This window comes from Lichenostomus cassidix, chromosome 20 (assembly GCF_008360975.1).
Source record: "Lichenostomus cassidix isolate B80296 chromosome 20, HeHo_3.0, whole genome shotgun sequence".
In the NCBI taxonomy this organism is placed as follows: Eukaryota; Metazoa; Chordata; class Aves; order Passeriformes; family Meliphagidae; genus Lichenostomus; species Lichenostomus cassidix.
Window position 1 is genome coordinate 13,783,529 of NC_139500.1, and position 19,636 is coordinate 13,803,164.

Sequence of the window (19,636 nt, forward strand, 5' to 3'; positions counted from 1 at the left end):
TTGTCTCAGCCTTTCCCTCTCTCCAACACCTGCATGTGCTCCCAAGATAACCACACAACCACCACCAAGGACTGGGCCCACAGATTACTTCAGACACACAAAGTTCAATCTCTAAGCACAATCTCTGGCATTCTCCCATTGCAGACTTCCACCAACATCCCTTCAAGCATTCTATGTCTCAACAGGAACAGATGCTCCAACAGCCCCTCAGTCACAGACACATCAAGGCACTTCAGAAAGAAAGTTTTATTCATAGCCCTTATCCAAAGAGCAACTTTCATTTCCTGAAGGGAAATCTCATCTGCAGCAGAGTGAGGAAGGTGGGAGTGAGCAGCTCTGAACACAGTCCTAATTGTGTTTTGCCTTTACTTCCAGGGTCTGTATTATTTTCAAACCCTGTCCTCCCCTCTCTTCTTTGACAGTTCAAGTGTTCCCAGGTCCCCCAATCCATGGCACAGTTCTACATATCCACATGCCTTGGCTGCAGCTCAGAAGCTCCCACAGGTCAGCTCAGCCCCAGAGCTGTCCCAGGGCAGTGTGAGCACAATCCTGCCTGTCCCCCCAGGTCATGTCCATAGACTTGTCACCGATAGGCAAAAGGGCCATAAACCCAGACAAAGCAGAAGCCTCAGCATCCACAGAAACTAATGGCATTTGCCCAAGAATATGCCTTATTCAGTACAGCAGCAAATTTTTTTTACTTTATTAGAGCACATTCCTGCAGCACAGTGCTATGTTCAGTTGCCTGCAAGAGGCAGGTGACTGCCTTCTTCAAACAGGAAAAAGCACTTATTTTATCTGTGGAAATAGGCTGCAGCTAGGAAACAATGAGTGCAGTTAAAAAAAATTAGCATGTCACCAGCAGGTCTTTAGTGATCCCCTCCAGAAGGATTAAAAAAAAAAAAAAGGGCATGTGGCTTTTCTCCCAGGATCTGGGGTTCAAAAAGAAGCAATGCTCACAAGCCACCTCTGGAAGGACAAGGGGCATCCATAGGCCCTTGTGGGCATGGCCATCTATGTGCCAGAAACACTGATGATAACCGATGTGGAAAACCCGCACTCTTTGTTTTCCCTTGCTAAATAGGAATTTTTGCACTCGAGTCCCTCCAAAGCTGCTTCAGCAAAGAGGAGAACCAGCCTTGGATACTGCAAACTTGTAAGTTGACATGAGCCACTACACAGAATCCTAGAATGGTTGGAATTCAAAGGGATCTCTTGAGATCATCTTGTCCAACTCCCCTAATAAAGCAGGTTCATGTTGAGCAGGTCTCACAGGATTGTGTCCAGGCAGGTTTTGAGTATCTCCAAAGGCAACTCAACTCTGAGTAAGTTCCAATTCTGATTTTCAGCCCATACCTGTGGCAGACATTCACTCACACAACCAAGCCACTTGCCACCCTGCACACACAGGCACACAACATCTCAATGAAGTGGTAAAAATCCAGCAAAGGGATCACATTTGCTTCACAGCAGGTGTCTTGGATACTCAGGTCCCAGGCCAGAAGTAAGAGCCCCTGATCTCCTGAAGCACAGTAAGCTGGGTCCAGGAGGATGACAGTCTGCCTTGCACCACTGCTGAGCTGAGGAGGTCCTCCAGCAGATACTTTTCCTGGAAAGTAAGGGCACACTGCCAGCCAGGATTATGCAGTTACACTACAGACAACACTCCACAAAGACAAATTGGGATCCATACCTCAGCTGTCCACTCTGAGCTAAAAAGGCATTTAGTGGAAGGTGTCCCTGCCCATAACAGAGGGTTGGAACTAGACAATCTAAGATTCCTTCCAACCCATTCCACTCTATGATTCTTTCATTTAGACTTTAGCAGCTTTCTCAGCTGGTATTCCTACATGGCAGAATGGAAGATGAATTCTTGGCAGCTCATCAGTGACGCTGAAGAGGAACAGGAGCCCCACACTTCAGGCTGGAGACCCCTCTGCTTATCACAAACCAGAGAAGTGCTCTAATACAGTACACCTAGCTCCACACACCCTCACTCATTCACTCAAAGTACCTGGCACTGGCGCACTGGACATGCACACTTTCAGGGATGACCCTGTTTTCCAGCTCCTTGCAGCTGGAGGGTTCCCCGTCCCAGATGCAGGAGCAGCACCTGGCACACAAAGCAGGCTCAGGGAGGGGAAGTTGCCAAGGACAAGGTCTCACTGCAACCAGCTCCTTTGACGTGGATGCAACACGAAGTGTCCAACCTCCATCAGCAGACTTCTGGTGACACCTCCTTCCAAGTGAGAGGTGCAAGCCTCACTCAACTCCTCAACATCATGTGGCCCTTCTCTCTCCCTCCTGTAGTTTTGATGATAAGAAGGATCCCTTGAAAATACAGTTTTTAAACAGGCACAGCACTTTGTATGCAGCCCTGAAGGACAGGCAGGAAGATAAAGAATTGCATAGCCATGCTATGAAATTACTGACTTTCAGACAAGCAGGTCTGCTCTGCTGATGTGCCTCAAGAATTGCTGCATCTCCCCAGTGCTTGGGCACAGTTTGAAGGAAAAGAGATTAAGCAGGGGTGGCAGGTCCAAACCTGCTGTCCAGACCTGCAGGCCAGCAGCAAGTCAGCCTGACGAATGGCAGCTAGACCAGGGGAAGTTGGGTGGCTCAGCACCGCCTGGCTATTCTGACACCTGAGGATGTGCTAACCTGCCCTGACAAACACTGGCAGAGGTCACAGTAGGGACTGATGAGAAGTCTTGTTTCTAAGAACTGCAGGCAGCTCCCACAGACACAGCACGAGGGCCGTGCTCAGCCCTGCCAGACACAAGGCAGCAACAAAGGGCACCAGACCATAGGGCAACTGAGATCTGAAGCTTGTCTCACAAGTAAAAGGTCCTGGACTGTCTTTTGCCCCACACACCAATTCCTGTGCCAGTGTCAGCAGCTGTCCTTGTGTGTACACACCATTCTGGGGTGGTGGGGACAACCCACTGCCTCACATAAGCTGCAGAGCAGCCCTCTGGGGGAAGAGGTGCTACTCCAGCCCTGGCTGCCCAAGAGCTGCTCTGCTCTCCACCACCTGCCAGTACTGTGGAAGCAGCCCTTGACTCAAACACAGAGCAGTGTCTCATGCCCAACAACAAACCCTAAAACCTTGAGGAAAGGGCTGTAGCCATGGAAATGGCCAGTAGCCATTCCCTACCATACAGGGATGACATGAGCTGTGTCACTTCTCTATCAGGATCAGTCTTTGTACAGCTGAGGCACCAGTACTGCTGCTCTGGCAGGAACTCCCAGAGTCCTGACTTGAGGTCAGAGGCATAGGAACAGCATCAGTTCCTGCCATCCCACAGCTTGAAGAGCCTCACACCAGCTCACTGCCCAAAGCATGTTAGGCCAAATGGGATCAGAATGCTGGGTGTACAGGACCAGCCTTCACAAGCAACCACAAATCACTCCTGAAGGAGCCAGGAAGGGTGCCTGCATCTGCCTAAAGTCAGCTGAGGGAAATAAGGACTGGCCATTGCTTGCCAAAAGGTTTGCTGTGCTCCCCTGCTACTCCTGCTCAATCACTAAGAGAGCTATGGAGTAGCAGCTGACAGATCAGAACCAATGGGATCTGGCAGGCTTTCCCAGGCAAGCTGGAGGTAGAAAGCCCCAGGCCTTGGCAGCACCACCCCATCAGAGTGACCTCCTCAACAGCTTTGCAGCTGCCAATGCAGACAGCAAGCCCAAGGACAATCAAGCATGGCCCAGGCATCAGCCACCCTTCCCTGCATGATGCATCCACACTGCAGGTGAGCAGCAGTAAAGGACTCACACGTCTGGCTGGGAAAGACCAAGAGCAGAACTTGGAACCTACACCATTCTTCTTCTGCTTGGCTCAACCAACAGCATTCTCTGAGACACCAAACAGCAAAAAAACGTATCTGCAGTCCTCTGGTGCTGTTTGAGCCTTGCTACCTTATCAATCCCTCTTCCCAAGCAGGGCTGCACAGTTACATCTTAGCCGGCAGAGCTGCTAGAGCCTGAAACTTGAGTGTCTGCTGCAATCCAGAGGGACTCACGGAACTGAGGGCTGCATGGAGAAGAGGCTCTGCAGAAACATCTCCCTGCCACCAGATTTAGAGAAGTGCTCCTGTCATTCAGGGAGATTCAGGCAGGGGAGACATGCACTGACAACACAACTGCCTGCAAAATACTGTTAGAGGCAGAGCTAGGGGAGGGGTGAAAGAGAACCACGGTGCAAAAGTGACACTTCTCTCCCTAGCTCCTCCCCGTCGGCTCTCTGCAAGTTGAATTAGGGAGGGCTGTATGGTCCAGCAAAGCCTCCTCCGGTGGGCAAAACAGCAACCTGGCTGGCTGCTCCTCTGCAGCACACTCCATCATCCGAGAGCATCTCTGCAGGATACTCTTTGAAGGAGGTATCCAGCCCCCGTCAGCAGCTACCCGTCTGCAGGCTGTCACGCAAGCAGCCTGGCAGGCGGAGCACGGATCCCTCTCCACAGCCTGCTGCAGCAGGATTTGTTTATGTGTCGGCAGCTGCTCTGTGCCTTCGCCGTGGGAATCCAGGCTGAAGGTCCAGCCGTGCTGAGCGAGAAGCAGCGTCACCGCGCAGCCTCTGCACAGCCTGGCGAGCGCGGCCAGGCAGGCACAGTGCTGTGGGGGGCGTGAGCCCCTGGAAACAGGCCCGCTGGAGCAGCGAGCCGCATTCCCGGCCCTCTGCAGTGCCTCCCCCACATCCTGCCTCCAGCCCTCCGCTGGGGGTAGAGAATGCCAATCTTCGGTTGTAATTTTTCCAAGTTAAAAATAGCCCAGTATTTTAGCAAGAGAGGAGCAGCAGCAGCGATGCAGGGGGCTAGGGAGCCTGCAAGCTCGCTGCAAGGCAGCACAGCATACATTCTCTTTCCCAAGCAGAGGCTGTGGAGAAGGAGCTTCCCAGCTCTGCTCGCACAGCTACAGAAAACAAGACTCCTTCAGCATCCCATCAGCAGAGGCTTCACTGAGCAGCCAAGTGGTCTTCATTTCAGAGCTGTCATAAGGCTCCCTTCACTGTCCCCTGGCACCAGTGGGAAGAGGGCACAGGCCCCACACTGCTGAGCAGGACACACAACAGGATGAGGGAAGCAAGGGGAAAAAGAAGAGTTACAAAGAAGTTCAAATAACCCAAAGTAAGGGAGCAAACATGCATCAGGCAGGTGCACATATCCAGGGCAGGTACAGCATCACACCAACAGCCAGCCCCAAGGGAGTCACAGCCATGCTGCAAGCAATTTTCTGTTCTTAAAATATTTTAATCTTTAAAAAAAGAAGGAGGGGGGCAATGAACTGTGTTCTCTGTGGGGCCATGGGAGGCAAGAGATGTGCTGATAAGGACACCAAATACACATGGCAATCCTGCAGCACCTTCCCAGGATACCCAACTCCACCACCCCACGGGAGAATGGGCAACAAGAGTTTGACAGGCAGGCAATAAATCACCACAACCTCCTTGCCACATGCTCCCTTGGAAAAATAGTATGGTAATGCTGCACAGCATTTCACTCCAAAAGCCTGTTCAGCACCAATACTGCTCCCAAGCTTGCAGCCCTACAGCGACAGACACATCAGAGACCCCAGGGAGACACTTGGGCTTGTGCCATTGCCTGTGCACAGAGGATGCTCTGTTGGCACCCAACAAACAAGAAGAGCATACTCAGGCTGGATACAGCCTCTGGTAATGCAGCTTCAGTCAGCTGCACTTCAAGACTCTCATGACAAGCTCACATGGCAGAACCAGCAATAGCTCCTTTTTGGAAGGTTTTCAAATTTAGCTCCTAACCTAAGACCATAACCACAATGACCTTCAGCAGCTCCACAGTGCCAGAGGGCTGAGAGCTGAGGGCTCACTCAGACTCCAGGGAGCACAGCAGCTAGCAGGGACCAACAGCACAAAGAAAGAGAAAGCAGAAGAACTGCAGAAATCCCTTCAGTTTGTTCAGTGAAGGTACATCATAAATGCAAAGCCATGGCTGGCCACTCAACATGCACACAAAGAAATGGACTCCAGCTTGCTGCTAAAGAGAGGGAAACCAGATCTGAGTTCATCACGAAATGTATTTCCCTCATCACCTTCATGAACAGCCCAAAATGAAGGGACACACAACTCCCAAGCAGCACCAGGACCTGCAAGGTGGCTGTCTGCAGAGTGGGGATGCACCCAGTGTCAGCTGTACCTCCCTCCCCATCAAGGAGATGCACCCAGCATCAGCTGTGTGCTCTTTCCCACATCATCATCCTGCTACCCTGGTATGCAGGAGCTGCCAGGAGCAAGGTAAGTTTCTCAAGCCTACTATGTCTACTGCCTTCTGATCTGCAGCCCAAGAGTCTGACTCCAAACAGTTGCTCATAAGCCCCAGGCAGTGGATTTTAATCCTCAACATCAGCAAGGCAAAAAACAGAGGAAAAACAAACCAAATCTCTATAGTTCAGTACCTATACAGTCAAGGAAGAGAGAAAGAAGACAGGCCAAGCTGGCTCAGGCTCGTAGCTGGCACCCAGCAGGCTGGGCTCCTGTGGGGGCAGGCACTTGACCACCCTTGGTGCCAAGAGGCACGATTTCATGGGTAAGAGCACATTGGTGTGCGACAACATGGGCCACACTCCTGCACACGCAGGAGTGCACAACGGCTCCATGCAGAGCAGTGCCCCACCAACACAATTCACGTGCCCTGTCAGGAGCATCCCCAGCTCGAGCTCCTGCCACATCAGCAAAGCCCGATGCACATCACTGATGTGGCACTTTCCAGATCTCTGTCTCCCGTTAAACACAAATACGCTCCAGTGTGGCACCCAATCCAGGCCACCAAAGAGCCCAAATTAACTGCCCTGTCTGCCAAATCTTAACAAGCCATTTCTCCATCACCAATGCCAAATTTTCTTTCCACTTTACTCACCAGACCCAGCACGCTGACCAGCAAGCCAACAAGGAAGGACATGAATGGAGTGTCCAGGGAACAGACAGTGCCAGCGGCCATAAAGCCTTAGCACTTCTCCCATCACACTCCCAGCACCTAATTTCCTACTGTAAGATAAGAAAAACGCAATATCTGTATCTACACGCTACAGGAGAGCCCTGAGCTACAGAAGCCAATAAAGCCTATGGCCAAGTGTCATTTCTACAGTCCACCCAATCTGCTCACAAGGCAGGGAGTCTTGTGTGCCAAAGCAGATGTGCTTTGGCTGCCAAGGAGTCTGTGGAAAGCCTCAGGTCAGAGTGACAACACAACTCTAGCTACGTTTTAGATGGAAATGGGCAAAGAAGCTCTGAGGACACACACTAAGTGCTGGAAGCAGGCTCTCTTCCCTGAAGTGCCTGGCTGTTACCCCTGGGCAGAGAGAGAATTGTGGGCTTAGCTCCTGCTGGCTTCCTGGACCACCAGGCATGAGGAGCCAGACTTAGCAGCTGGCTAAGTGTAAGAAAAAGGCTTTTCTTAGCAGTGTAAGAAAAAAGCTTCTGATGAATTACTGGGCTCAAGGGAGCACAGGGGTTGCTTCAGAGGCTTCTTGCATCAAGGCAAAACATCCAGCTGCTCTCCGGCTATCAGGAGCGATATAGAGGTTTCAGCAGAAATGAGCATCCTGTGCACTCTGCACATTTTCCTGCTACCTTTTATGTCTCACACACAAGTGCTCAGAGCTTCACTTAGCTGCCCAAGTCCATCCTCAAGGTCACTGTCCCTACAGAGAAGCCACCAGGCACATAATTTAACCTTTATTAGTAAGAAAGGTGTACAAAAGGCAGCTCAACCAGTAGACCTTGACAGCTGGCCAACTCAAAGAATCTTTTATAAGAATCTTTTTACATTTTACTGCTTGAAAGCTATACACCAAACGCATGCCATCCCAAGGCAGATGGCCAAAAAATGAGATGGCATCCCTGAAAGCACAGATCTTCCCCTCTTGCTGTTGTTAGTATCTTCCACACCAAACTCAAGCTTTCAGAAAACAGCTTTGCCACACTGCAAACAGCTCCTCAGAAGCCATTGTAACCCTTTGTGCCTCTATTTTCTAATAGCAGAATAGAGACAAAAAAACCAACATTCACATCAGGGCTACTGAGAAGGTGAACAAATGCTTGCAATGCACCTCAAGACTTGGCTGTAGACGCATATGAAGGACATATCTGACACCCTGAGCAAGTTTCCTGCTGCGAAGGCACAGCAACACTGGCCACAGCTCCATACAATAATGGAGACCCCACTGCAGAGTCCAGTCCTGCTGAAAATCATTCCTTCAAGAATTTCTGTCAGTCTGCTCCAGTTGAAGGTCCCTGCTGCAGGCCCCCACAGTGGATTGCTGTTACCCCTGCCAGTCATTCACCTGATGTCCCCACATCCCTGTTTGCCCCAGTTATCTGCTGACTAAGGTATTCCCCATTGTATTCCTGCTATAACCACATTAAAAAAAGGGGGGGAAGAGAAAGTTGGTCCCCTCCTGCCAACCTCCTGTTTCATCTGATGGTAGCCCATGGGAATGTGCCCTAGGAAACACATTCAGGGAGCTGAACAAAATGTGGCCAAGTAACCAACAGCTGGGCCACAAGAACACAGCATTTTAAGCATTTCCAGGGCCTCACAAGAAGATGAGACACCACTGCTTTGACAAATGCCTTGTCTTTGTACAAGTGATAGAGTGGCAAGGCGTGCATGAAGCCAGCCCTGCTTTGCCTACCATGCTACATCTCAAAACACAGCTTGTGAGGACAGGCACTGAAGGCTGATCCCAAGGTACATCTTAGTGTGTGGTAAGTGAGCAGCTCTTCTTCGGGCCAGGCAGCACTGCATCCTGGTCCTAGGGATCTCAAAAAACAGGTGATAAAGAAAGCTCAGTTTGGTCTGTGCTCTCACACACAGTGAAGGCTGGGGATGGCATAGAAGGGATCTCCAGGAGCAAAAGGACATTTTGCTACACTACCCACTCTCCAAGTACATGACAGCTCCAACACCAGCTTGCAGAGGCCACTTGACTGATGCTCCCCTGTTGGAGAAGAGTTCCTGCACTCACACAGGCTGTACGTGCCCTGCTAGCGCTGCAAACCCAAGCCACCCACTCCAGGTAGGGCAGAAAGGTTGGCTGGCAGATACCTGCACACCAAACCTCTTCCAGAAGCACACGGGCAGGCCTGCTGTGAGTCTCTCCTGGACTCAAGCTGCATTCATTCACGGCAGAGATACAGAAGATGACCTGGACACCCCTGTCCAACCAGCACCATCATCATGGGGTCAGCCAGCCAGTGGGCAAGCATGTAGCATCAGCTGCACCAAGCTACCAAGAGACTCTCATCCCTGTTTGTCCAGCAGGTCTGCAGACATCAGCCTCCTTTGACACATAGCAACATAAAAGCCAGATAAGCAAACCCTGGACAGAGCAGGAGAGCACAGCTCCCACAGACCCATGTCCTAGCCCACTGTCACTGCACATAACTGTCAGAAATCCAAGCCAACATGGCTTCCACATCTCCTCTCCTTCTGTACTTGGATAAGCCTTTCTTCAGCAGGCATCTCTGGAGGAACAAGCATGCAACAATGTCAAGAAATGCACTTCTGCTCTGTGTCTGTCCCCCTCTTCCAGCTAAGAGTGACAGAAAGAGCAGGAAGTAGAGCTGGACCCAGCCTTAACCCTAAAGAAAGGGTTTAAGAACACTGTCCTCACCCCTAATGCTATGCTCCACTCAGCAGAGCAACCAATGGAGAGCCTGTCTAGGAACCAGGGAGCAGTATTTGCAGATAACCACATTTCCACACACAGCATCCCCTGTCAGATATGCACACAGCTGTACGTATTCAAACACACAGGTCCTACAAGCTGCAGACTCACATCTCACTACAGGGCCCTTGAAGAGGGCACTCTCCTTGAAATTACAACTACCAAAGCTTCAAAGAGCCTGTGCTCACTGTAACACACTCCTTCCTTTGCCTTCGGGATTCAAGACCTTGGTCCTCACACTCAAAACACAATGTGGGACTGGCCTAAATCCAATCCAGCAACTTTATTCTCTGACAGAAACTCACCCTCTGGAGTAAGGAGGTGGAGCAGTCACTGTTACTGGCCCACAAATCTGCAACCACTTCTCTGAAGAAATCAGAGTAACCACAAACCTCAGCACCTTCACAGTAAGCACAAGCCCTGCTTCAGCCAGACTCCCCACAACATCACTCTGCAGCAAACAGAGCACAGTCTCTGCTGTCTGCGGTAGAGGAGAGAAACCTGCTCTTATGTATGCACCAAAGTGCATGCCGGGAAAGGCTCAGATACTCTGGTGAGGGGCACCCTACGGGGACTGAGAAAGATCACTGAGAAACAGGGCTTTGCTTGCCCTAAAGCAAGGAGCAGAGAAGCATACAAATAAGAGCAACGAGCTGTGCATTCCCATACCCCATTGCACTTCTTCCCAGGCTAAGCAAGCAAAGGGTACAGCAAGGATGCACCAGGCACTTAAAGAAGTCATCAAAAATGGCTCTTCTCTGATCCTCAATTAACAGACACCGAACACTTAAACTTCATTTTATCTGAAGTGTATTCTAAGTTCAGCCAAAGCAGATGAAAGATAGAGGGTTAAAAGTGCTCTGTGCACAAGACCTGGAGAACTCAAAGCGGTGGCTCACATAAATAGCAGCTTTCACAGCATGTCTATAGCAAAAGCACTAATGTTTATTCTTGTATCTAGGACTGACTTCAATTCTGCCTCGATGCACACATATAACAAGACATTAATGTTTCTTAAAGAACCAATACTTCACGTACCTTTATGTCAGTGAAGTGGAAGTCCCCTGTAACTTTGCAGCACCCTCGTTCCTGCATGTAGCTAATTGCTAATGCTGGAATTCACCTTCCAAGGCAGCCATACAGTGTAAGTTAAAGTGCAGAATGAAACTATGTCCACAAAACAAATACCTATTTCCAGTGCAATAGAGAGGGAGCTCAACTCCCAGCGGTGGTTGCTAACAGGGAGGGTCTGTTAGCTAAAGCAGTCCCTCAATTAGCTAGCTCTGCTTCTGCCTTCAAAGAAATGCAAATGAGACAGCTCCTGGTGGAAGAGGTGGGGGTCTTACATCCCAGGGGGTTTTAACACACTAAGGGCAGTAAGTTCTTTCTCCTCTCAGGCCCACTGCCAGCCACAGGGACGTGGGGGCACAGTCCCCTCCAGCCTTCCCCACCCGGCATTCGCACAGGCTTTTGGCTGGCGTCCCCCACACATGCTCATGTCCTTCCCACCTATTTTCCTGCGCCAGAGCTCCCATGCTATAATTCAAATACATCATTTACGACTGCCTCGGACAGTGAATGAAAAAAGTTTGCCCATCCGCTGCCTACCTGTCCCTTCCCTGCAATAACAGGCACGATAGCAGGGACATGCAGCCAGCTCAGGGGGCTAGAGTAACACCAGCCTGATCCCTGATATTTACTCCTTCTATTCTAATGCAAAGCAGGGCTCCACAGATCCCACACTTTTATAGAAACATTTAGCAAATGCTCCGCAAATTGACACTGACAAGCATAACTTTTCCCTGCTTTCAGCACAGTCACCCCAAAAGGAAGCAATGAATTACCTGCATTACAACTGAACCAAATGGCAGAGAGAGCCAGACAAATGTCAGAAAGCTTTACCAAAAGACATCTAAACTTAATCTCACCAGGAAAAACAAAAAAATTCCCAAACACCACATTAAAATAAATGACCCCAGAACAACCAGCATAAAGTTTGGGAAAAGGCAAGCCTGCAGAAGGCATGCTGACACCTCAGAGGACAGATGTTCATAGTATCATGAAGCAGCATCCCTCAAGGGGAAACCAGGGCTGGAAAATATGATAGGCACCCCACGGCCAAGCCAACACCTCACCGTCACAGTAACACCCGCACTCCTTGAACCATACCCAATGTGCCTCTGCAAGCACATTTCCAGTGCCCACACAAAAAACAAAGAGGGACCGGGACTTGGTTCCCACGCTTCTCATTTTCTTTTCTGAACTGAAAAAGAGTGTTTTGCTCCTGTTAGAGCAAGATTTATACTCACTACAGGCTGAGAATGCCTTGGAGGCAACAGGCTGCAGTACGGAAACAGCACGCACCCCTTAACCTCAAGGCAGTGTTTCCTCCACAGGGAAAAGGTCCTCACAAAAAAGATGGGTCAAAAGCTCCCTTGACCCCCACCAGCTGCAAACACAACCCAGCACCTAAGCACTGGACCCACGGGCAGCACAGGGCAGGAGCTCACTCAGGCACAAACTCTCCCAGCTTTTAGCTGACTTCCAAAAGAGCCAGTTGCACTCAGGCATTCCCTACAGCACAGTCATAACCTTTTCCCGGATATCTGCCAAGGACCAGCCTCAAATATTAAAGCCCAGCCACAGTGTTCCAGGTATACCCTAGTTCTTAGGCTGATTGGACATATCCAGCATAACAATGCTAAAAATTATTAGCTGCATATTGGCGGATTGCTAGGCTGCATCCCAGATTTTCCCATATAAGGGAAAGTTGAAGGCATTGTCCTATCACACAGAAAACATATTGCACCAGCCTGAGATGCTAGGAACAAAATCAGAATCTCCTCGTGTCACAAGCTGACACCCACGGAATCACGTTTTTCCCCTTTTGCTGCCAGGTTGGTCAGCTTTTCCCAGCTCTGTTATTCCACCAGAGGCTGGTGCCAGATGATCACTGGAGGCTGGGACAGGCACTGCCCAGTGTGGCACTCGTAGCATGGTGCTACACAGGGCCAAGCACTTCCTTAGAGGATTTTGGTCCCACCACCCCCACCACGCCTGGCAACACACGCACTGACACCTCTCCCACAGTTAAGGGTAACTCTATTTTCACGGGTTTTAAGGGTGCTGAGAAACCACCACACAAACCCTGCATGCTGTCACTAACACTCTGCCTACAGCAAACGTTGCTGCTCCACTGCATACAGACCTTTCCCCTGGCCATCTTCTCTCCCCTTAGTGCTTGTTGGCCTCCAGCAACTGCTCTGCCTCTGCTTTCACAGACCAGGGTAGGACCACCAATACTAGAGGCTGACTCCACTGTCCCAAGCAGGAAATTAGGGATGAGCAAGGAGAAATGCATTTACTGCTACTTGCAGGTGCAATGAAACAAGCCCTCTCAACTGCCCCAAGGCCCAGTGAGATGTCCAACCACTGAGCTTGATAATGTCTCTAAGACAGTCTCAGAGCAACCTCCCCATGCATGCCTGCTTTCCAGACCCAACACAGCAGTCTGCATTCCTGTACCAAGAGCTCACTCTCTGCACAAGGCTGATCAGCTCTTCCCCCTTAGTGAGGGCAAACTTCTCCTGCACACTTATGAGGATGATATCAGCTCTTATCTGCGCAAAGCCCAGACAAGCCAGGACACCACAGCAAAACACAAAGGCCTGCTCTGGCAGCCTCTCAAAAAGCAAGTCTCACAAAGTCGCCCATCTCACAAAAACAAGTTCACGTGCTTGCACAAATCCCGCTTGAAATAACACAAACCACTACAGCGAAACTCTTTATATTATCTACCTGTAGAAGTTTATGCGTTTGGAGAAACTCTTGATAAGGTATTAAAGATCACTCAAGGAAGACAAATCTTAAAAATTACCGAGATTACACTTTTTGGAGGCAGAGATTTGCTTCCTGTTGAAGAAATACAGTAAAAAGCAGTCAGGAAAACAAGACATTCCTCTGAGAGCCTCCTCCACCAAGCCACTAGAAATCAACAGACCCCAAAGAGACCCACAGCACTGACCCCTGGGTCTAACATTGGAACATCCACGGCCAGCTGCTTGAAGACAACCAGCATGGTCCACTAAGGCCACCACGCAGGATAACAGAGGAAGATGTAAACTCAAGCCATTAAAAAGGCATTTGCTACCAAACGAGACAGCAGCCCTCAGAACACGGTAACAAGGTCCCTTACAGCACATCTCTTCCATGAGAGATGCATGTTATTCACAGCTGCAGCATGGATAAACACTGCCAGAGCTGCCTTAGTGTCAGATTCACACAGGGTACCCATACTGGCCTGCAGCAAGGGGCTGCAACCGCCTCCTCAGGGACAGGGGCAGCCAACATTTCTGCTGGGAAGAGTAAGGCAGGAATAAATAGCCATGGCTGTGGGGTGGGCTTCAAACTTCATCGAAGTGCAAACGAACCAAGATCAGTCATTGTCCAAGTCCTCTCCTTGACTTCAGCTTTTGTTTGAAGAATAAAAACATGTACTTTCAGTTCTGCTGCACAAGGCACACACATACATTTTGGTAAGATCCAGCTCTCCTAGTTATGGTGTTTGTCAGCTTGATGCACTTGAAGGACAACATTCAATGAGCTTCACTCCACTGCTGCCACACTGCCCATCTCTGCAGTGAAGGCAGTGCAGCAGTATGTCCAGCACTCCTGAAGGACCTGCAAAAGTTCAGGCAGCTGTACCAATTCAGAGACATGGGCTGAATTAGCATTCCCAAAGATAAATGGACAACATTACACTTTGTTGTGGAGGAGGAATCAATTTTCAGGGAAAGAAACTCAGGGGCAGCCCTAAACCAAAGGCAACCCAGCTCAAGGCCAAAAGCCTTGGGAGAGAAACAACCTGTTTACTCCAGAAAGAATTTACTCCCAGAGCAAAATATGCTATTATTGCTTCATACTTCAACAGTTTGACCAAAACTACAATTTCTCTGCAAAGGAGCACAGCAGAGCTCCTGCATGAATGAGGTAAACAAGGGGCAAGGAGAAGCAAGACAGCACCTATTCCCATACCATCACCTGAACAGGGCCCAAAAGCAAGAGCAACACTTCAGAGCAGAGAAAACACTCTCTGAGAGCTCAGTGTTTCCTACGGCAACACCATAATCCGACTGACTCCACAGCAGTTAAAAAGATACACTGCAAATGAAGGGGTCAGGGATAAACATCTAACAACAAAACAGCATCTGTCTGCCCCCCAGGAGCCCCAGCCAGAGAGGCTCGTGCCAGCTGAGGGGTGCTGGTGGCTTCTGCCCAGACCCATAGCATACTGCACAAGCATAACCAACCATCTCCAATCGTCTCCCCTCATTCTCCAACCCCAACAGCATTTGCTGCATTTCCTGAGCAGAAGGTAAACAAGAAAAAAAACTGGGCTTTTGGATAAAAAGCATCCAGACTCCCTGAAGAAACAAAGCAAGCATTTTTCATAGCAAAATTACCAAAAACTCTGCCACATCAAAGGCCAGCAGTAGATCAGGCAGAAGCAGCTCTGCGCGTGCTGAGACAGCCTGCCTGGCCCCCGCGGTCCCCGACTTCACTGGGAGTTCAGTGTAGCTGTCAGCAGGCAAATCAACAACCAGAGGGGGACTCTCTCTCAGGCGGGGGCACCCCTGCAGCAGCAACCCGAGCTGATGATTTCGCTTCCTCCTCCCGTATTGTTTTGCTTGCGCGTCTCTCACAGCGTTCATCCTACAAATCTCATTGATCAAGGCTAAAATCCACCTCCATCGCCAGTGAATGCCACTGGCGAGCACAGGGGAACCCCACGGCGCGGCCACCGACACACAGCGGGCGCGATGACTGCGGCGAGACGCGGCTCCGCCGTGACTGCGATGCCTCTGTTGTGACATGGCTGCGGTGTCACAACTGATCCGCGTCTGGTCCGCGCGCAGCGGGACGGAACCGCGGTGATAGGAACGAGCCCGAGGCCCGGCGCGGCGGGAGCAGCCCTTCCACCGCGTCACTCCCGCGCCCTGGCTCGGCGGGGCCGGGCACCGCGCAGCCCGCGCCCCAAGGCCTCCAGCGCGCAAAGGGACCCGCTTCCACCTGACCGTCAAGTTTAGAGACTTAATTATTGATCTTCTTGTGCACCGCAACCGAGATGCCAGGGGGGAACTGCGCCCCGCGGGCGGACTCCGGCATCCCGCGCCCGGGGGGGGCTACCTTCCCCCTCCCCGGCCGGGAGGAGCCTCCGCGTAGCGCCGTGGGGAGCCCGCCCCACCTCCGCCCCCGGCCCCGCACGCCCCGGGACCCGCCGCCGCTGCCGGGGGCACCCGGCCCCGCACTACCGGCCCGGAGCCGGCCAGGCCCGGTCGAGGCCGAACGGCAGGGTCGGCGAGACGGGCCGAGGTCCCCCCCAGCGCTGCCGCGGCCTGGGGGGCGGAGGAGGGCGGCGCGGAGGGACCCGGGGGCGCCACCGCCCCTCCCCGCGGCCGGAGCCATGACAGGGCCGGCGGCCGCCCCGGCCCCCGCCTGCCTCGCGGCCCGCGCTGCCGCCGCCTCGTTCATTCATAGCGCCGCCCTGGCGCGGTCTCGCCGCTGCCCCGACCCCGCCAGGCAGGCGAACCCAAAGTTCGGGGCAGAACTTACCCAAAATGGCTCCGCAGTCGCCCCAACACAAACAGCTTTTATTTGGTGAAGTTTAGCCCAGCACCCTGCAAGGACACCCTAACCTCGCCCGGGCCCGCCCCCGCGGCGCTCCCATTGGCTGTCCAGAGCCGTGCGCCACCGCCCATTGGCGGGCCGGCCCGTCAGCTGCACGGCGATAGCGCCAAGCTTGGCTGCAACGCGCCCGCCGTTCGCTCCATTGTGCTCCTGTTTGCACCGATGAGAGCGCGGCGCTGATTGGCCTCGCCACCGCCCCCGCGCGCCGCCACCCCGCCCGCACGCTCCACGTCCGCGCCCGCTGCGCGTTGCCCGGATGTGAACGGGCCTCGAGCCCCGCCCCGTGACCCGCCCGCAGCGCAGCGCGACCTGGCCGTACCGCCCCGGGACCCGCCGTCACCGTCCGCATCGCCCCGTGACCTGCTCGCACCGCACCGCTTGGCCCTACTGTGGGGCTGCGTCTGCCCTGTCCCCGCGCCGCATTCTCCGCAGGCGCTGCCGCCCAGGCCCGCCGAAGTCCTGGAGGTGCGAAGGCGCCCGCGGGCGGCCCCGCGTGGAAGCAAAGTGCGGGAGCCGCTTCGGAGGGCCCAGGTCCGGGAGGAGGGAATGCCACTCCCCAGAGGGATGCTCCAGGGAAGGCCGCAACCCAGAGGAGTGCTCCAGGAGATGGGCTGTGAGCAGGCTCAGGGCATGGGCTGGGTGGACCACCTGTCCAGGGAGAAAGTTGGCATGGGGCAACCGGCGAGGTTCGGGTCTAGCGCCAGTTAAACGGTGACCCAAGCCTGCCGAGGTGGGTTTTCCATTGGAATTACTCACAATCAGACTTCCTTGGGGTGCGTGTTCCTGGTCACACAGTGTTGAGGATTTGTACAGTAGCCACAGTCCCTCCTCCGCCTCAGCACCCCGCAGCTGGACCAGCAGTACCCTCGCTTTGGTGGCCCACAGTGCCATGCCTGCTGTTCTGCCTGGGAAGGTGGGAATACTGGAGAAGAGGAGCAGAGCTGGTGGTTTGGAGTCACTCCATCCTTCCTGCTGATGCAGAGATGCTCTCGCAGCAAAAGAAACACTGCTGGAGATAATTAGCTCTGCTGAGACTCAGACTGATGAACCGAGTACAGGGCAGTCCTCATGCAGCCATATTGCCTGCCAGGCCCCTTGGGAAGCTGGCACAGCCCTGTGCTGAAATCCTGTTCAGCATGAGCTGGCACTGATGTCCTGTGCTGGCTGGCTGGCGTGTTCCCTTTATGCCTCCTGGCTTTCCCCAGATGCTCTCCCCAGAGCTGACAACTCTTCCACTGGTCATGGAGGTCTGCTGAGCAGGACCACTGGGCAGTGCTGGTGTCCTCCGCACACACCTGTTACTGCACACTTGCAGATTAAACACAGCCGGGGACACAGAACCACCACAGAGCTAACCCACCCCATTCCATGGCTCCTCCAAGTTCCCCACACAGATTAGTATACTGTGCTCTTCCCAGTGAAGCAGGACTTCCTTCTCCACAGCATTCCCCTTTGTTGTTTCTTGCTTGCTCCCACCCACATCTCTACTCTCCATCCTTTCTCCTCCCTCAGTCTGGCTCCTCACCTATGGGTGGCACTGATGGACACTGCTAAGATCTCACATGTATGTTTTGTCTCTCCTGTCCCCAGGTTCAGATCCTTTCTGCTTATAGAAGGCCAGCACATGTGCACTATTCCTCCCTAGTGCCTTCCCCTTTCCCTAGTCTTGCGCACTCCTTCTCTAGCCACCAGCTGTGCCTATACCTGATCTGTTAATCCTGCACCAGGCAACCTTTTGCCAACCAGTATCATCCTGTGCTGTATCTTCACTCTGTCTCCAGAGCATCACTTCAGCCTCAGAGTGAAGAATGCCTGTAAACGTAGAATTAATTGACACTTTTTGACCAGGGAACCAAAATACCTTATTTGCAGATTAACCACTTTTTGCATAGTTGGTCTCCAAAGGAGTGGCTCATTGCTGTACATGTAAAATGGGTTGGCCAGTGGTTAGGGACCGATAAAAGCAAGACACAGATTCCCTTGCCAGATTCATCTGGCAAGTATCATTTGGATAGATACTGTAACACCTTTGTTATAGAAGTGCAGAAGATTTGATGGAAAGGGACCACGGAAGGTTGTGTAAGGGATTTCCAGGGGTCCTTTCCCAGCACCACATTGGTGATCAACACAAGATGACGTCAGCCATAGCTCTGCCTGCCTGAGTCATAGCACCTTCCATAGCCAGACATTCCCCCATCCTTCTGCTGACATCTGTCAAGGCTGCACAATCACAACATTCCACCTTAACCTTTCAGTACTTTGTGGTTACTGCTCCTTAATGTATCACCAGGCACTGCCAAGAAGGTTTTGAGTTCCTCATCCTTGAAACTACTTTATCAGTACTTGTAGACTGCTATTGGGTCAGGTCCTGCTACCTCTTCACAAGGAGAAAGCAGCCCAGCTCCTTCACCTGTAAGGACCCTGTGCCCACCTTGGTCATCCATCATTGATGTCTCTCTTGGCTTCTCAATTTTGTGGGTTCCAATAATGGACAAAAAAAGAATGTATGGTTTTATAGCAAACTCATCTGCCAATTTGGTCTTAATCCATGTAATGTCTGTTTATTGTTTACAGAGTGGGATTGCTGTGTTTTGGACAAGGTGATTCAGAGAAAACTGTCCCAGAGTCAGTAATTCACTGTGATTGCAACACCCAGACAGGACTGAGGAGTGTGCCCAAACTGGGACCTTTCCCACCTGGTCCCCTCACAATGCTAGCATGAGTTCTGTTTTTGTGTGACCTCAGCATCCTTTGATACAAGTACTAGAATTTCCCTCCACCTCTCTGGAAAACATGATTAAAACCCCAGCTTGGCTATTTCCAGATTCCTCTGGGCTCAGGTTGTAACCCCTGTGAGTGCAGGATGCTCAGCTGAGCAGAGCTGGGGTCAGGCATCACCTGGAACACAACCTTGCTGCCAGCAGCCATCATTGTAGACAGGCTTTGGGATAACTCTGCTGATCTGATTTGAGGAAATATTAATACTATTATTAATAATAATATTCTGACATTTTAGGGATTATGGCAGTGTCCAATGGGAAAACTCCTCTGGACTCGCTCTGGACCTCACTACCCAGATGGGACATGCCTCATCCCAGGCTGCATGGCCAGCCCTGTACCAGCATGCATCCTTGCCTGCAACCCTACCTGCAATGTGCTGTGTGGATGCTACTACCCACCACATGCGCAAACATCCATTGGGGCCCTGATTCACAGGCGTCCCTCACCCTGAAAGAGAAACTCATTA

At 51.9% G+C, this 19,636-nt stretch overlaps 1 protein-coding gene and 1 long non-coding RNA gene across 3 annotated transcripts in view; one reads left to right on the forward strand and one right to left on the reverse strand.

Moving 5' to 3' along the window:
- The window catches only part of CHD6 (chromodomain helicase DNA binding protein 6), an 89,212-nt gene extending 72,764 nt beyond the window's left edge, over positions 1-16,448 (reverse strand). The window contains exon 1 of one of the 2 annotated variants that reach the window (XM_085079413.1): positions 16,315-16,448. The gene's annotated coding sequence lies outside the window, so the exon portion shown is untranslated. The remainder of the gene's footprint in view (positions 1-16,314) is intronic. The other variant, XM_085079415.1, reaches the window with a different exon arrangement.
- Positions 16,449-16,579: 131 nt separating this feature from the next.
- LOC146428889 (uncharacterized) lies at positions 16,580-19,210 on the forward strand. The gene is made up of 2 exons (XR_014856037.1): positions 16,580-17,119; positions 18,964-19,210. It is a non-coding gene; the product is annotated as an uncharacterized LOC146428889 (long non-coding RNA).
- The last annotated feature ends 426 nt before the right edge of the window (positions 19,211-19,636 follow it).